Below are 20,210 nucleotides of genomic sequence, written 5' to 3' on the forward strand. Positions count from 1 at the left end.
CGTGGCCTTACAAGAATCAAAGATGTCTGCCCTCTCGTACTGCTCAGCGGCTGAAGCTTCTCTCCGGCAGGCATAAGAACGTGGCCTGTGCCGGCTGTTCTGGGCTGCAGATGCCCAGCTGGCACATGTACACAATGAAAGATACAGGGCCGCCCTGCAGTCTGTAAAGAAGCAGCTGCTTGGCCACCGGCCTGGAGGGCATGTGCCCCTCTGGCCCACCTCGCCCCTGCTCAATATGATACCATCTTTTTCATTAGTTGGTGAGGTTAGAAGAAATTTCACTCCAAGACAGTGGATTTTGTACTTTATTCCAGTATATTTATACATAGAAAACATGGCAATGAAAAACAAGTAGATGCACGTGCATAAAAATGTCCCAACATTAATTAAAAAAAACCTTTAAGATACAGATAATACTTGTATACAAAAATATTAACACATTCTCAAATTGTATATAAAGTGCACAAAAGTCAATAGCCCTGACATATAGTGTACACAGGGTCCCCCACATGGTATACACAAAATACAATGTCATCCAGGAAATAACAAAAAATAACAAATACCTTTAATCTATTCTGAAATCCCATGTCTATACAAGATAATAATATGTAACATTCTACAGTGTCAAAGAAATGAGCTAGAGACTACTACATGGCGATGATGCCTACACACAAGATAATGCCCAGCTAATGCTGTAAATTATACAGATATTACCAGTCACCCAATTAGAAACATGAGGTCCGGGCAAGTGATTTTCTACAGTTCATTGACCTCTATGATGACATCTAATATTTTCAATCATTTATAGAGCGGGGTACATTGGGCCTCATTAATAAATCTGCTCACTAGAAAACTAGTTGCCCATACTAACCAATTAGAGCTCAGCTAAGGTTGTTTTAACTGACCTGGAAAAGTAAAAGCTGTTCTGTGATTGGCTGGGATAAGTAAAAAGGCTGTTTTAATAAATGATTCCCAATGTACCAAGCCCCGCCATAAATGTTATTGATTACAGTAGGGGCCACAATATCCCATGTGTATAGTCATCACATTCATCTTATTGTCTGCGGTTACCTTGGGACATGCTATAATGAAATGTAAGATGATATCAGTGGGGTCCATGAGGCAGAGCAGTGTGTGGTACGTGTGACATTTCCTAATATCGAGCAATCAATACTGTACCTTGGTCTGGAATGCAAAGTCTGCGTGGACAAGGAAGGGGCTCCCAGATGCCAGCTGTAAAACCCGTCGCTCCACCATCACACGCTCATCACCGTCAGCAAGCAGGGCTCTTTTGCCGATGATCTTAACAGCAAAATGTTTGCGGGTAGATGAATCTTCCGCCAACAGGACCGTTCCATAGCATCCCCGGCCAAGCACTTGATGGAATAATAATCTCCTCTTGATGGTATCAGAGACTGTGCTTTTGGAGCCGGTTGGCCGAACACCGCTGCTTCCTTCAGCTTCTTCAGCCTTCTGCTTTAGATCCATGGGTTTCTGTCCTAATGTAATCCTTTTTCTTTTCTTCTCCTTTTTGTCCCCTGATGAGATGAAGATGGCTCCTCTCTTCTTGGCTCCCATCTTCTGACTTTCTACCTCCTCCTTTTCTTCCACTTCTTCTTTCTTCTGGACTGGTTGTTTTGTCCTGTTGACTGAAGACTTCCTCTCATCATCAGATGTGTCATGGGAAGGTCTTAGTCTCTTCGCTCCTTCTCTCCTCACCACGTTCTCCTCTACTTCTTCTTTCTTCTGGACTGGTTGTTTTGTCCTGTTGACTGAAGACCTCCTCTCATCATCAGATGTGTCATGGGAAGGTCTTAGTCTCTTCGCTGCTTCTCTCCTCACCACGTTCTCCTCTACTTCTTCTTTCTTCTGGACTGGTGGTTTTGTCCTGTTGACTGAAGACTTCCTCTCATCATCAGATGTGTCATGGGAAGGTCTTCGTGTCTTCACTCTTTCTCTGCTCACCACAATCTCCTCCTCTTTTATATCCATATTATTGCTTTGCTTAGATTTAGCCGACATCTCCTCCACTGTTGTTGGTCAATTCCAACTGTCACTTCCAACTGTCACTCAGTGCACTTCATATGGAATCATCATGCATGCACCACCACTGGTCATGTGATCAGCATCTGACCAATGATATTTAAGAGATAAATGAACATTAGCTGAGATTAAATATTCAGGCAATATTCAGATATTCTGTGGAACACAAGGTCCCACATTTACTAATAGTAATAGAACTGCACTAAGTCGCCAATTTAATTTACATTGTTACTACAGAGCATCACATGAATGTAATATAATAAATATTAGCAAGATGTATGATTTCCATCCACTCTACGTATCATAGAAATACAGATGTACTATCTTTTTATATAGAGATGTAGCAGAAGCCATCCTGATTGTTTGCAGCATGCTATGGTGATAGAGAAGCATGCATGACTGTGCCATGCAAATGGTGAGGAGCACCAAAATGGGACATATGATTCACGTAGCCAGGGGCGTAATGTCCGCGGTCGCAGTGGCAGTCACTGCGACCGGGCCCAGGGGGGGTTGGGGCTTGTAAACGCCAGCACAAATTTCAACAGGATGTGTGTATCGCAGTGCACAGTCGCTTCGGGTCCGTGCGTGACAAATCAGGGGCGGACTGGGTCGGGGGCAGAGCCGGACTGGGGTGTCTGGGGCCCACCAGGGCCCACCCACCCTTCAGCTATTTGCAAATACGTGTTAGCCGTTATACCCATTATACTGGCGGCTCCTGCCCATCACTGTGCGCTCACCAGAACTGCGATGTACAATTACTGTAGTTTGCATTAAAGGGTTTTTATTGGTGAAAACAAGTTCTCAGCGATGCACAGGTTGGGAAGGTGATCACTTATTTATTGGTGGAATCCGCACTGTCAGAAGATTGTGGCACTTTGAGTATTTGGTGAGATTTTTACCTCAGTATTTGTAAGACAAAACCAGGAGTGGAGCAATCCGAGGTCATGTTTTATGCATTTCTCACCCACTCCTGGTTTTGTCTTATAAATACAGAGGTGAAAATCTCACCAAATGCCAACTTGCTTTCTCTGGTGATCCTCTGTAACTGCATCTCTGCTGCTGTGTAATAGTCACAGGACAGGGAGGGGTTAAACATCTAAGTATTTAATATCTATTGGAAATAAAGAGGTTTCCCCTTATTGATATCAGATAAAACAAATGACCAACCACAATCCACTCTACCAAGACCAATATTACCAGATAGAAGGCAGAAATACCACCACACCGTGACCAGATCACATATTACCACCACATAGTGCCCAAATAATGCCACATACAAGGCACAAATACCGCCACACCATGACCAAAGCACATAATACCACCACATAGTGATCAAATGCTACCAGATACAAGGTATAAATACTGACACCATGAGACCACATATTACCACCACATAGTGACTGAATAATACCACATACAAGGGACAAATATCGTCATGTCATGACCAAAGCACATAATGCCACCACATAGTGACAAATAATGCTAAAATAATAAAAATGTAAAAAAGCTCAGTATATTGGGTCAGTGTACAGGTTATACAGTGATCACCAGTGACATTATACACAGGAGTTCTGTATATAGTGTACAGGTTATACAGTCATCACTAGTGACATTATACACAGGAGCTCTGTATATAGTGTCAGTGTATAGGTAATGCAATGATCACCATTGATATTATACACAGGAGCTCTGCATATAGTGTACAGGTAATACAGTGATCACCAGTGACATTATACACAGGAGCTCTATTTATTGTGTCAGTGTACAGGTAATGCAATGATCACCATTGATATTATACACAGGAGCTCGGTATATAGTGTACAGGTAATACAGTGATCACCAGTGACATTATACACAGGAGCTCTGTATATAGTGTCAGTGTGTGTGTATAGGTAATACACATACTCACCAGTGATGTCTCTAGGTGAAGTTCTTTATCTGCAGACCGATATATCACATCTTCTATACAGGACTTATATCTGCAGAAAATAACATAGTTAGCTATAACTAATCACTTCCAGAGCACAATCCACACTTTTCCCAAGATTTCTACACTGCATGAAAAGACAAAAAAGCAACATAGTGCCGCACTACACAGTAAAAATAAAACACAAAATACATTTAGGGACTCCATCTTTAATAAAAAAAAAAAAAATCATGAGAGAGATCAGAGATTATGGGGCCCAGTCAGGGATCGTACATAGAAATCATGTGGTCCAGTCAGGGGCGTATATAGAAATCATGGGGCCAATCAGGTTAGGGGCGTACATAGAGATCATGGGGACCAGTCAGCAGTGTACATAGAGATCATGGGGCCCCGTCAGCGGCGTACATAGAGATCATGGGGCCCCGTCAGCGGCGTACATAGAGATCATGGGGCCCAGTCAGCGGCATACATAGAGATCATGGGGCCCAGTCAGCGGCATACATAGAGATCATGGGGCCCAGTCAGCGGCGTACATAGAGATCATGGGGCCCAGTCAGCTGTGTACATAGAGATCATGGGGCCCAGTCAGCGGTGTACATAGAGATCATGGGGCCCAGTCAGGGATCGTACATAGAGATCATGGGTCCCAGTCAGCGGCGTACATAGAGATCATGGGGCCCAGTCAGCGGCGTACATAGAGATCATGGGGCCGAGTCAGCGGCGTACATAGAGATCATGGGGCCCAGTCAGGGATCGTACATAGAGATCATGGGGCCCAGTCAGGGATCGTACATAGAGATCATGGGGCCGTATGAGGTGAGGCTCTCACCTCCTCAGGGAGCTCTCACAGGGCATCACAGGCCTTAGTATGAAGCAATACTAGAAGACTTGTGGAATTGCTTCATACTAAGGCCTGTGATGCCCTGTGGGAGCTCCTGAGGGCACCATACTGGGGAGGTGAGATCCTCACTTGGCAGTAGTAGGAGCAGCATCTCCATAGTGTGGCATTCACATCACACTACATGCTGCACTGTACAGGACTCCCAGCCGGCAGCAGGACAGATGAGGAGGTAACTGGGACCAGCGCCGGACTGGAGTACCTGGGGCCCACCAGGAAAAAATCAATCTTGGGGCCCACCAGCACCATGCAGTTACCGTATATAGGAATAACATAAGTCCACAAACTCTTTCAAAATGAATCAACTTTATTAACCAATAAATCTCTGCTGCTGTGTAGTAGTCACAACACAGGGAGAGGTTAAACATCCAAGTATTTAATATGTATTGCAAATAAAGAATGTTCCCATTCTTAATATCCGAAAAAACAAATGACTGACAACAATCCACTATACCTAGACTAATAATACCATATAGAAGAGAGAAATACCGCCACACCATGACCAGAACACATACCACCACATAGTGATCAAATACTACCAAGTACAAGGTATATATACTGCCACACCATGATAAGACCACATATTAGCACAACATAGTGACTGTCTGAATAATACCACATACAAGGGACAAATACCGCCACGCCATGACCATGGCACATAATGGCACCAGATAGTGACTGATAATGAAAATGTAAAAAGCTCTGTATATAGAGTCAGTGTACAGATAATGTAGAGATTATCAGTGACATTACACACAGGAGCTCTGTGTATAGTGTCAGTGTACAGGTAATACAGTGATCACCTGTGACATTAAACACAGGAGCTCTGTATATAGTGTCAGTGTACAGGTAATACAGTGATCACCAGTGACATTATGCACAGGAGCTCTGTATATAGTGTCAGTGTACAGGTAATACAGTGATCACCTGTGACATTATACACAGGAGCTCTGTGTATGGTGTCAGTGTACAGGTAATACAGGGATCACCAGTGACATTATGCACAGGAGCTCTGTATATAGTGTCAGTGTGTGTGTGTATAGGTAATACATGGATCACCAGTGACATTATACACAGGAGCTCTGTATATAGTGTCAGTGTACAGGTAATACAGTGATCACCAGTGACATTATGCACAGGAGCTCTGTATATAGTGTCAGTGTACAGGTAATATAGTGATCACCAGTGACATTATACACAGGAGCTCTGTATATAGTGTTAGTGTAGAGGTAATACAGGGATCACCAGTGACATTATGCACAGGAGCTCTGTATATAGTGTCAGTGTAGAGGTAATACAGGGATCACCAGTGACATTATGCACAGGAGCTCTGTATATAGTGTCAGTGTACAGGTAATACAGGGATCACCAGTGACATTATGCACAGGAGCTCTGTATATAGTGTCAGTGTACAGGTAATACAGTGATCACCAGTGACATTATGCACAGGAGCTCTGTATATAGTGTCAGTGTACAGGTAATACAGGGAACACCAGTGACATTATGCACAGGAGCTCTGTATATGGTGTCAGTGTACAGGTAATACAGGGATCACCAGTGACATTATGCACAGGAGCTCTGTATATAGTGTCAGTGTACAGGTAATACAGTGATCACCAGTGACATTATGCACAGGAGCTCTGTATATAGTGTCAGTGTACAGGTAATACAGTGATCACCAGTGACATTATGCACAGGAGCTCTGTATATAGTGTCAGTGTGTGTGTGTATAGGTAATACAGGGATCAGCAGTGACATTATGCACAGGAGCTCTGTATATAGTGTCAGTGTGTGTGTGTGTGTATAGGTAATACACCTACTCACCAGTGATGTCTCTAGGTGAAGTTCTTTAACTGCAGACCGATATATCACATCTTCTATGCAGGACTTATCTCTGCAGAAAATAACATAGTTAGCTATAACTGATCACTTCCAGAGCACAATCCACACTTTTCCCAAGATTTCTACACTGCATGAAATGACAAAAAAGCAACATAGCACTGCACTACACAGTAACAGTGCTCCAGTGTCATTCTGTGCCGGCTCATCTGTCAGCAGACATATTTGTCTGATGGCAAAGATCTAACAGAGATGGAGACAGAAGACCTATGGATTACGTTGGAGTGAGGATTTTTCTTTATTAAAGATGGAGTCCCTAAATGTGTTTTATTTTTAATTAAAAAAAAAAAATCTGTCTTTTTTTTCTGTTTACTAGAAATTGATGGTGGCTATGTCTAATTTGGCGTGAAACCATGAATTTCGGGCTTAGTACCAGCTGATAATGCAAAGCTGGCCTGGTACTAACCCTATTATTACCCAGGGTGCCACTTACCACCAGGGCCGCTGGAAGAGCCGGGTAAAGCACCTAGGAAATGGTGCCATGATGAATGCGCCATTTTCAGGGGTGGCTGTGGGCTGCGATTTTCAGCGTGGAGGGCCAAGAACGCTTGGGTCTTACCATGCTGAGAATCCCAGCCCCCAGCTGCATGGTTTTATCTGGCTGGCGATCAACATATGGCGGGAAAAAAAAAGTTAAGTAAGTTTAAAACAAATATTTGGCTTCTCTGTCTTTTCATCGCCAGCCAAGGTAAAGCCAGGCAGCTGGGGGTGGCAGTACGTAGCTGTCTGCTTTATCTGCGGTGAGAATCAAAAATTCTGTGGAGTGCTACATCGTTTTTAAAAATTTCTTTTCACACTTCTATATGTGACAGACCCAACAGCCAATCGCAGACGCTGTCAAAGAGGATGGGCTTCTGTGATTGGCTGTTTGAGTAATGTACAATCAGCCCATACATTCTAGTATGGTACTATGTATGGGCTGCTTTCAGGTTACTCAAGCAGCCAATCACAGACGCCCATTCTCTGTGTCAGCGTCTGTGATTGGCTGTTGGGACTGTCACACATATAGAAGTATGAAAATATATAAATAATAAAACAAAAATGACATAGCGCTCCGCAGAAATTTTGATTCTCAGCGCAGATAGAGGTGGCAGCCCGTAGCTGTCTGCTTTATCTGCCTGGTTTTACCTTGACTGGCGATCAAAAGTCAGGAAAGCCCAATGTTTTTTTTATTTAAAAAAATAATTTAAAAAAAAAATGCGTGGGCTTCCGCCATATTTTGATCGTCAGTCTGGTAAAACCAGGCAGCTGGGGGCTGGGATTCTCAGCATGGTAAGGCCCAAGCATTCTGGGCCCCCCACGCTGAAAACGGCAGCCCGCAGCCACCCCTGGAATTGGCGCATTCATCGTAGCGCCATTTCCAGGCACTTTATCCGGCTCTTCCAACGGCCCTGGTGGGGGGTGGCACGCTGGGTAATACTGGGGTTAGTACCAGCTTTGCATTATCAGCTAGCACTAAGCCTGAAATTCATGGCGTCACGCCAAACTAGACATGGCCACCATGAATTTCTAGTAAACAGAAAAAAAAACACAACACAGAATTTTTTTTTAATAAAAATAAAACACAAAACACATGTAGGGACTCCATCTTTAATTAAAAACAAAATCCTGGCTCTGACGTAATCCACGGATCTTCTGTCTCCAGCTCTGCTACATCTTTGCCATTAGACAAATATGCCTGCTGACAGAGATGAGCAGGCACAGAATGACACTAGAACCCAGTTGTCAGAGAAGTGCTCAGCTGGCCTCCAGCCGCCGACCATGTTTTCCTGTGCGTTGCAAATAATGCATACTTTCAAACGCATGCCTATTTTTGCAATGCAAGTCTACGGTACATTGCGTCTGCGCTGATTTACAACGGATCCGTTGTAACGCACAGCATAAACGCAATGATAACCCAGCCTAACAGCAGCGAGAAGGGGAGAGGGAGCCCTGGAGACCGCCTAGTCAGTCTACTGGTGGTACTATCATGCCCATTGCCCAGTATGTACTGCCAGCCTCTGTGGCTGGCAGGAGAGCCAGGCGGAGGTGACCGAGCGGACCGGGAGGACCAGTAGGAGGCGACCGGGGGGACGAGCGCAAGAGAGCGCTGTGGCAGCGTGCAGTGCCGGCCAGCGGAGGGTGCCAGGTGGTGGTGACCAGGAGGTGATCAGGAGGACCGGTAAGAGGCGACCGGAGGGACAAGCGCGCTGTGATAGCGTGCAGCGTCCCTAGAGGAGGTGAGTGAGGGGCAGGAGGCCGCGATAAGCGGCCCTACTGAACCCAAGTGTGTACTGTACTGTATTGTATTTGTATCTGTATTGTAATTGTATTGTATTCCCTAGTCCATATTTAATTGATTACCCCCCCGTCCATATTTAATTGATCACCCCCGTCCATATTTAAATTGATTCCCCTGAACACCCCCGTCCATATTTAACTGATCCCTCTGACCACATTAAATTGACCCCCCCGTCCTCATTTAATTGATCCCCGACCACCCCCCTTCCATATTAAAGTGATCCCCCTGACCACATTTAAATGATTGACCCCCCCAGCCCATAATTGATTGATCCCCCTTGTCCTATTTAATAGATTTCCCTTGTCCACTTTTACTCATCCCCAGTCCCTATCTATTTGCCTTATCCCCCACCATATTTAATTAACCCCTGTCCATAATTAATTGATTGATTCCCCAGACCACAATTAATTATTTCCCCAGTCCATATTTATTGATATTATTGATACTTATTGATCCCCAGTCCTTAGTTAATTGACCCACCGTCCATACCTATTTATTTGCTTTACCCCCCATCCTATTTAATTAAACCCCCTGTCCATAATTAATTGATTGATTCCCTAGTCCACAATTAATTATTTCCCCAGTCCATACTTATTGATCCCAGTCCATAGTTAATTGACACACCGTCCATACTTAATTAATCCACCTGACCCACTCAGCTGATCCCCCGTCCATACTTAATTGATACTTAATTGATCCCCCGTCCATACTTAACTGATCCCGCGCCGATATCTAATCGATACACTTGCACATCCCTAATTGATCCCCGTCCATACACCTATATATAAATAATTGTGTTTTGTACTTGTACATATATACTGACTGTATCCCCATATTTAGAATGACGTCCATGTTGGCCGGAGCCGTGCAGTGTACATCTTGCGCAATGTATGCATTCCCTGAGCTACCGCTCAGGGATCCATACTGCTGCGAGAGATGTGAGCATATCGTGCACTTGGAAGCCCAAATCCTGGATCTAAGTGCTCAGATAGCGGTACTGAGGAGCATCGACAACATGGAACGGAGTTTGCTGCTCACCGAGCAGACACTCAATGGGTCAACACTGGGGGTGGAGCTTAGTGGGGAAGTGCAGGCTGAACAGGCAGGGAGCTGGGTAACAGTTAGAAGGGATAGAGGGAAGAAGTATAGGAAGGCTGGTTCAGAACCGGCATTATTGGAGCACGACAGATCCTCTGACCGCCGGGGGAGTGTATGCTCCAGTAATGAGGGGGAAGGGGGAAGTGTAGGGCAGGCTAGACAGGTCCTGGTAGTGGGTGACTCTATTATTAGGGGGACAGACAGGGCAATCTGTCACAAAGACCGGGATCGCCGAACGGTGTGCTGCCTCCCTGGCGCTCGAGTCCGGCACATCGCGGATCGGGTTGACAGGTTACTGGGTGGGGCTGGCTAAGACCCAGCGGTCATGGTCCACATTGGCACCAATGACAAAGTGAGTGGTAGATGGAGGGTCCTTAAAAATGATTTCAGGGATCTAGGTAGGAAGCTTAGGGCAAGGACCTCCAAGGTAGTTTTCTCAGAAATACTACCAATCCCGCGAGCCACACAGGAGCGCCAACAGGAGGTTAGGGAGGTGAATAAGTGGCTAAAGAGTTGGTGCAAGGCAGAAGGGTTTGGGTTCATGGAGAACTGGGCCGACTTCGCTGTCGGCTACAGGCTCTACCGTAGGGACGGGCTGCACCTCAATGGGGAGGGTGCAGCGGTGCTGGGGAAGAAGATGGCTAATAGGTTGGAGGAGTTTTTAAACTAGAGACGGGGGGGGAAACCAAGGAAATAGGTGGGATGTGAGGCAAGCAAGGGGGAAGGGGAGAAGTGAATATAATGAGGGTGGAGAGGGGGGTGGGGATAGTACAGTTAGATCGTTAGAGAAGAATAGGATGCTAAATAACCCCAAAGTTTTATCTTGCATGCTGACCAACGCAAGAAGCCTGACCAATAAGGCGGATGAGCTGCGGGCGCTTATATCGGAGGAGAGGTATGACATCGTAGGTATAACAGAGACTTGGCTAGACGATAGCTAAGACTGGGCGGTAAATTTAACAGATTATAGTTTATTTAGAAGGGACCGGAAACAGGGGAAGGGCGGAGGAGTCTGCTTATATGTAAGGTCACGTCTAAAGCCCAGACTAAGGGAAGATATAGGAGAGGGAGAAGAGGGGGTCGAGTCCATGTGGGTAGAGATAGAGGGGGCAAAAAATAATAATAAAATATTACTGGGGGTCTGCTATAAGCCACCTAATATAACAGAGGAGAATGAGAAACTGCTATTAGGACAAATAGACAAAGTAGCAAAACATAATGAGGTGATTGTAATGGGGGATTTCAACTACCCGGATATTGACTGGGAAACAGAAACCTGTAGATCGCAGAAAGGAAAAAGGTTCTTGACAAATATCAAGGATAATTATCTCTCCCAACTAGTGCAGGAACCAACGAGAGGGAAGGCAGTGTTGGACTTAATATTGACTAATAGGCCTGATAGAATAACTGAGGTACAGATAGGGGGGCACCTAGGAAATAGCGATCATAATATTATCAATTTCAAAATGCCCTTCAGTAGGGTTATCAATAAGGGAACAACTAAAACATTAAACTTTAGGAGGGTGAAGTTTGATCAGCTGAAAGAAAACCTTCAACTTATTGACTGGGACAAAGTTCTTAATCAAAGGAATACGAATAGTAAATGGGAAACCTTCAAAAGAATTCTGAATACTCAGTGCGAGAGGTATATACCGTATGGGAATAAAAGGGCCAGAAATAAGAGGAAACCAATATGGTTGAACAAGAACGTAAAAGGGGCGTTAAATAGCAAAAAAGAGGCATTCAAGAGATTAAAACAGGAAAACAGCAAGGAGGCACTAATATGTTACAAGGAAAAAACGAGAACCTGCAAAAAACAAATAAAAATAGCAAAGGAGGAAACAGAGAGACGTATTGCTAGGGAAAGTAGATCAAATCCCAAACTGTTCTTTACGTATATAAATAGTAAAAGGATTAAATCGAATAATATTGGACCGATAAAAAGTGATGAAGGCAAAATCATAGAGAAAGATGAGGATAAAGCTAATCTATTAAATACATTTTTTTCGTCAACTTTCACAAAGGAAAAAGAACTAACAGGCGAAATGAGAAGTGACAAACTTAATCCTCCACTAAGTATGACAAATCTAACCCAAGCTGGGGTACAGAAACGCCTCAGTAACATTAAAATAAACAAATCACCAGGACCTGATGGCATACACCCACGGGTACTAAGGGAACTAAGTAATGTGATAGGCAGACCGTTATATCTTATATTTAAGGACTCTGTTGAGACTGGGTCTGTACCACTTGATTGGCGACAGGCGAATGTAGTGCCAATATTCAAAAAGGGAGCAAAAAGTGACGCCGGAAACTATCTGCCGGTGAGTCTGACGTCCGTTGTGGGCAAAATTTTTGAAGGCTTTATTAATGAGGCAATCATGGAGCATCTTGATGCTAATAATCTATTAACCCCGAACCAACATGGATTCATGAGGAATCGCTCCTGCCAAACAAACCTGATTGACTTCTACGAGGAGGTTAGTTCTCGAGTAGATCAGGGGGAACCAGTGGATGTCGTGTATCTCGACTTCTCAAAAGCGTTCGATAGCGTGCCACATAATAGGTTGGTATACAAAATGAGAATGATGGGGCTGGGGGAAAATGTCTGCAAGTGGGTAGCTAACTGGCTAAAGGATAGAAGGCAGAGGGTGGTTATAAATGGAATATACTCAGATTGGGTAAGCGTCACTAGTGGGGTACCACAGGGGTCTGTACTAGGCCCAATGTTATTTAATATCTTTATTAATGACATAGTCAACGGGATAAATAGTAAAATATCAATATTTGCAGATGACACAAAGTTATGTAAAACAATTAATACAAAAGAGGATAGTGATGACCTACAGAGGGATTTGGATAAGCTGGGTAGGTGGAGCATTAAATGGCAAATGAGGTTTAACGAGGAGAAATGTAAGGTCATACATATGGGAAGGAAAAATGGAAGTTACCAGTACTCACTGAATGGGAAACCATTGGGGAATTCAGAGATGGAGAAGGACTTGGGCATCTTGATTGATAGCAAACTAAATTGGAGTGCCCAAAGTCAGGCCGCTGCTGTAAGGGCAAACAGGGTAATGGGATGTATCAGAAGAGGTATAGCTGCAAAGGATGAGAACATTGTTCTTCCACTGTACAAAGCACTGGTCAGACCACACTTGGAATACTGTGCTCAGTTATGGGCCCCAATATATAGAAAGGATATAAATGAGCTTGAAAAGGTACAAAGGAGGGCAACAAAATTAATAAGGGGAATGGAGGGACTGCAATACCCAGAGAGGTTGGCAAAACTAGGACTATTCAGCCTGGAAAAGAGAAGGTTGAGGGGGGACATAATAAATGTGTACAAATATGTTAGGGGACAGTATAGAGACCTTGCCCGGGATTTGTTCAAAAGGAGGGATATTACGGTAACAAGAGGGCATTCACTAAGACTGGAAGAGAAAAGGTTTCAGCACCAGCATAGGAAGGGGTTCTTTACGGTAAGAGCAGTGAGAATATGGAATTCACTGAGTGAGGAGACGGTAATGTCGGATTCACTACACCAGTTCAAGCGGGGACTGGATGCATTTCTAGATACCAAGCAGATTTCAGCATATACTTAAAAATAGAATAAAATAGTAGGTTGATACAGGGATTTATTCTGACTGCTGGTTTCAGAGTCGGGAGGGAATTTTTCCTCAGGTGAAGATTGGCCAAATCATTTGGGGTTTTTGCCCTCCTCTGGATCAACTTTAGCAATTACAGAACTAACAGGTCGAACTTGATGGACGCAAGTCTTTATTCGGCTTTACTAACTATGTAACTATGTGGTACTAGCATTCAAGCTCACATGGCATGTCCTGCCAGCCAGCCACTGGTGTTAGTACTAGCATGATAGTACCACACCACCAGTGGCTGGGCAATGGGCATGCATGATGGTACCACCAGTGGCTGGCAGGACATGCTGGGCATGATTCATGCCTTGCATGTCTTGCCAGCCTCTGTGGTACTATCATTCCCACACGGCATGTCCTGCCAGCCAGCCACTGGTGGTAGTAGTACTAGCATGATAGTACCACAAAGGGCCGGCTCCAGGTTTTTCTTGGCCCCGGGCGAAAGAGTCTCAGTGGGCCCCTTTTAACACATACCACGATTCATGATGCACAGATACTGCAGAGAAATATAAGTATAGTACAATGCAAAGATTTCACTTCTTATATTACATGAGTGATATCTATTGTAAATTCTACAATAGCTCAGAAACCGGCGAATCGCTCCACACAGTATACTGGCCCCCATAAAATGCTCCATACAGGATACTGGTCCCCATATAAAGCTCCATGCAGGCTGTTCCCCCCACATAATGCCCTTTGCAGGCTGTCCCCCCCCTTATAATGCCCCATGCAGGATGTCCCTTCCCCCCCATATAATGCCCCATGCAGGATGTCAACCCCCCCATATAATGCCCCATGCAGGATGTCCACCCCCCCTTATAATGCCCCATGCAGGAGGTCCCCCCCCATATAATGCCCCATGAAGGATGTCACTTCTCCCATATAATGCCCCATGCAGGATGTCCCCCCCCCATGTAATGCCCCATGCAGGATGTCACTTCCCCCCATATAATGCCCCATGCAGGAAGTCCCCCCCATATAATGCCCATGCAGGATGTCCCTTCCATCCCCCATATAATACCCCATGCAGGATGTCACCCCCCCCTCTTTATAATGCCCAATGCAGGATGTCACCCCCCCTCTTTATAATGCCCAATGCAGGATGTCACCCCCCCTCTTTATGATGGTCAATGCAAGAGGTCACCCCCTCTTTAAAATGCACCATGAAGGATGTCACCCCCCATATAATGCCCCATGCAGGATGTCACCTCCCCCATATAATGCCCCATGCAGGATATCACCCCCCATATAATGGCCCATGCAGGCTGTTAACCCCCCATATAATGCCCCATGCAGGCTGTTACCCCCCCCATATAATGCCCCATGCAGGCTGTCACCCCCCATATGATGCCCCATGCCTCCATACATTAAAAAAATAATAATCAAATACTCACCTCCCTCCTCCTCACCTGCTGCCGCTGCTCAGGTCTGTACTCCAGCGTCGCCGGCGTCTTCCCGCTCTGCGCTGCCTGTGACGGCTCAGGGGAGGGCGCGGTGTAAAGACGTCACCGCACCCTCTGACCTGAGATGTCACAGGGAGCGCACAGCAGGAAGACAGCGGATCTGCGGAGGCACGAGGAGAGATAAGTATCCGGCTGCCGGGGCCCTGAGCAAGCGGGGGAGAAGGGTGGGTGGTGGCACCGCTCTTCTCCACCCATAGCCCGGCGGGGAGCCCGACGGCGAGTGGGCCCCCTGCCTGCTCAGGGCCCCGGCACTTGCCCAGGTGCGCTGGGTGCTGACGCCGGCCCTGACTACCACACCACCAGTGGCTGGCAGAACATGCCGGGTGGGCATGATGTACCACAGAGGCTGGCAAGACACACTAGGCAGGCATGATTCATGCCTAGTATGTCCTGCCAGCCTACTTGGTACTATCATGCCCATCCAGCATGTCCTGCCAGCCCCCTTGGTACTATCATGCCCACCCAGCATGTCCTGCCAGCCCCTGGTGGTAGTACATGCTGCTAGGCATAGTACCAGTAACCAGAGGCTGGCAGCAGGACATGCTAGGCAATGGGCATGATGATAATCATGCCCATTGCCCAGTAGTATTTACTGCCAGCCCCGGCCAGGGGTCCTCCCAGTCACCCCTCCCCCCTATCCCTTCCTCCCTCCCCTCCCCGTTTCATACTCACGCGTCGAGATGAGCTGCAGCCGCTGCCTGGAGCGACGCAGGGTCCGTACTCCACAGCGCGCACAGAAAGCAGTCCCAGGGCAATGACGTCATCACCCTGAGACTGACCTCCTGCGCACGCGCCGGCAGTGTCGCACTGCGCAGAGGAGGCAGAGGGCCCATCACTAATCATATCGGCAGTGCTGCGAACCGGGTGGTCCTCTGTTCTCTGTACAGGGCCCAGGGGGGTAGGGGGCGGGACCCGGGGGTTTTCCCGATCCTCCGGTCGGCCAGTATCCCCTGCAGAGGGGCATATGTATATATGCAGGTCGGCCACATCCCAGTGGTGCAGACACATCCACACTGCACCCTGTATACTTGTGCACTGCCGTCTGCTGCAGTGGTAGGAGCCGCCTGAATGCATCTTCTTCCTGCCGGAGAGGAGCTTGTGGGCCTGTGCGGTGAGGAGGTGGACGCTGCGCACCTCCTGAGAAGTATATGGCTCTCCATGTATCTGTGCACATAGTATACCACTCTAGTGTATAGCAGAAAGGAGACATCGACCAGAAGAGTCCAGGCATGTGGGTGATGCACATAATTATTATATTGATAACCAGGTGGAAGAGGAGGAAATGCAAAAAAAGGGGGGAATTAAAAACTATACGCAAAGAGGACGTCGAGACAGGAATTACAATTAACACCAGTGGGAATGATTAGAACAGCAAAGGGATAATACAGAGAATCAAGCCACAAATTAATCCAGTATATAAAAATATATATACATATCATTAGTTAGATATATCTGTACATATGATTGTTTAATTATCATAAACTTTACATAAAGTGCAAGTGCCTCCAAAGAATAAATCTACATAAATTATATATCTCATATGTGAACAAATACAGGTGTTTCTCACTAAATTAGAATATAATCAAACAGTTATTGTTTATTTCTGTTAATGCTGATGATTATGACTATACGAGTTTCACTTTTTTGTATTGAAGAACTGAAATAAATTAACTTTTTGATGATATTCTAATTTAGTGAGATGCACCTGTATATGTATATATACAAGGGCTGGTCCCTTATTATTTGGAGGTCGGTGTGAATCCTGTAGAGAGTAGTGCACTGACTTGGGCATATGTGCTGTTGACAGATCTGTATTTGTATCCACTTTAAGCGTTTTTAAAAAAGGTGACCACATGTGCATTGTACTCACGCTATAGCAGATGCAGATCCCACTCCTGAATGGCGTCCACCCGACATATGTTTCGGCTTCTTGTCTTCGTCAGGGGGTGGCATCATTCGGAAAGAGCTAAGAGTTAAACGGCCAACTATAGCTAATCGGGATGGGGGTATGTCTCCACCAACCAATGGGTGCTGAGAAGGCGCGGCGCGATACACAACGCTACGAGGCAACTACGGCGACATGTCACCTGTGACGCTGCGAGCACGTGATGGAGACACATGATCGGGGGTCACGGGGCACATATAGATACAGTCGGGGAGGATGACATGGAGACGTTCATGCGTATCGCCTCTTCAGCAGACATCTAATCTACTGATTGAGTGTGGATATATCGGATAAAGTGGAAAATCTTCTTAATTTATAATGATGGATAACGAGTATAGGTTATATATATATATATTCTTTGGCCGGGCCAGCACTGCAGCAGTTAACTTCCCTGTGCTGGCCCGGCCGCATCACTGCTAGGAGACACGGCCCTGTGCGCGGTCGTGTCTCCTAGCTGTGACGTCACGCAGTGCGCACCCGGCCTTCAGTGCTGCACCGGAAAAGAGCTGGAGGCGAGTCGGGGGATGGTGAGTGTGTGTGTGTGTGTGTGTGTATATGTATGTATGTGTGTGTGTGTGTGTGCAGGCAGATGTCATTGTGTGATGTCTGTTTATATGTATTTTTGTGTTTCAAATGTGTTTATGCGTGTATGTATATGTCTGTATATGTTTGTGTGTGTGTGACTGCGTGCGGCCTCCTGCTGAGTATAGATGGCGCCGTGCGGCCTCCTGCTGTCTCTGGGGGGGGCGCTGTGTGGCCTCCCGCTGTGTATAGATGGCGCCGTGCGGCCTCCTGCTGTCTCTGGGGGGGGCGCCGTGCAGCCTCCCTCTGTGTATAGATGGCACCGTGCGGCCTCCTGCTGTCTCTGGGGGGGGCGCCATGCGGCCTCCCGCTGTGTATAGATGGCACCGTGCAGCCTCCCGCGTGTATAGATGGCGCCGTGCGGCCTCCCGCTGTGTATAGATGGCATTGTGCGGCCCCCTGTGTATAGATGGCATCGTGCGGCCTTCCGCTGTTTATAGGTAACGCCGTGCGCCCTCCCGCTGTGTATAGGTGGCGCCGTGCTGCCTGCTGCTGTGTATAGGTGGCGCCACCCGCTGTGTATAGGTGGCGCCGTGCGGCCTCCCGCTGTGTATAGGTGGCGCCGTGCGGCCTCCCGCTATGTATAGGTGGCGCCGTGCGGCCTCCTGCTGTGTATAGGTGGCGCCGTGCGGCCTCCCGCTGTATATAGGTGGCGCCGTGCAGCCTCCTGCTGTGTATAGGTGGCGCTGTGCGGCCTCCTGCTGAGTATAGATGGCGCCGTGCGGCCTCCTGCTGTCTCTGGGGTCGGGGGCGCCGTGCGGCCTCCTGCTGAGTATAGATGTCGCTGTGCGGCCTCCTGCTGTCTCTGTGGGGGGGCGCTGTGCGGCCTCCCGCTATGTATAGATGGCGCCGTGCGGCCTCCTGCTGTCTCTGGGGGGGGGGCGCCGTGGGCCTCCCGCCGTGTATAGATGGCGCTGTGCGGCCTCCCGCTGTCTCTGGGGGGGGCACCATGCGGCCTCCCGCTGTGTATAGGTGGCGCCATGCGGCCTCCCGCTGTGTATAGATGGCGCCGTGCGGCCTCCCGCTGTGTATAGATGGCTACGTGAGGCCTCCCGCTGTGTATAGATGGCTACGTGCGTCCTCCCGCTGTGTATAGATGGCTACGTGTGGTCTCCCGCTGTGTATAGATGGCTACGTGCGGCCTCCCACTGTGTATAGATGGCTACGTGCGGCCTCCCGCTGTGTATAGATGGCTACGTGCGGCCTCCCGCTGTGTATAGATGGCGCCGTGCAGCCTCCTGCTGTCTCTGGGGGGGGGCGCCGTGCAGCCTCCCTCTGTGTATAGATGGCACCGTGCGGCCTCCTGCTGTCTCTGGGGGGGGCGCCATGCGGCCTCCCGCTGTGTATAGATGGCACCGTGCAGCCTCCCGCGTGTATAGATGGCACCGTGCGGCCTCCCGCTGTGTATAGATGGCATTGTGCGGCCCCCTGTGTATAGATGGCATCGTGCGGCCTTCCGCTGTTTATAGGTAACGCCGTGCGCCCTCCCGCTGTGTATAGGTGGCGCCGTGCTGCCTGCTGCTGTGTATAGGTGGCGCCACCCGCTGTGTATAGGTGGCGCCGTGCGGCCTCCCGCTGTGTATAGGTGGCGCCGTGCGGCCTCCCGCTATGTATAGGTGGCGCCGTGCGGCCTCCTGCTGTGTATAGGTGGCGCCGTGCGGCCTCCCGCTGTATATAGGTGGCGCCGTGCAGCCTCCTGCTGTGTATAGGTGGCGCTGTGCGGCCTCCTGCTGAGTATAGATGGCGCCGTGCCTCCTGCTGTCTCGGGTCGGGGGCGCCGTGCGGCCTCCTGCTGAGTATAGATATCGCTGTGCGGCCTCCTGCTGTCTCTGTGGGGGGGCGCTGTGCGGCCTCCCGCTATGTATAGATGGCGCCGTGCGGCCTCCTGCTGTCTCTGGGGGGGGCGCCGTGGGCCTCCCGCCGTGTATAGATGGCGCTGTGCGGCCTCCCGCTGTCTCTGGGGGGGGCACCATGCGGCCTCCCGCTGTGTATAGGTGGCGCCATGCGGCCTCCCGCTGTGTATAGATGGCGCCGTGTGGCCTCCCGCTGTGTATAGATGGCTACGTGAGGCCTCCCGCTGTGTATAGATGGCTACGTGCGTCCTCCCGCTGTGTATAGATGGCTACGTGTGGTCTCCCGCTGTGTATAGATGGCTACGTGCGGCCTCCCACTGTGTATAGATGGCTACGTGCGGCCTCCCGCTGTGTATAGATGGCTACGTGCGGCCTCCCGCTGTGTATAGATGGCTACGTGCGGCCTCCCGCTGTGTATAGATGGCTACGTGCGGCCTCCCGCTGTGTATAGATGGCTACGTGCGGCCTCCTGCTGTGTATAGATGGCTACGTGCGGCCTCCAGCTGTGTATAGATGGTTACGTGTGCTCAATATTGAGTCATACAATTAATGTAAGGCTATGTGC

This window comes from Phyllobates terribilis, unplaced genomic scaffold (genome assembly GCF_046119375.1).
Source record: "Phyllobates terribilis strain yellow unplaced genomic scaffold, ASM4611937v1 Scaffold_168__1_contigs__length_4147262, whole genome shotgun sequence".
In the NCBI taxonomy this organism is placed as follows: domain Eukaryota; kingdom Metazoa; phylum Chordata; class Amphibia; order Anura; family Dendrobatidae; genus Phyllobates; species Phyllobates terribilis.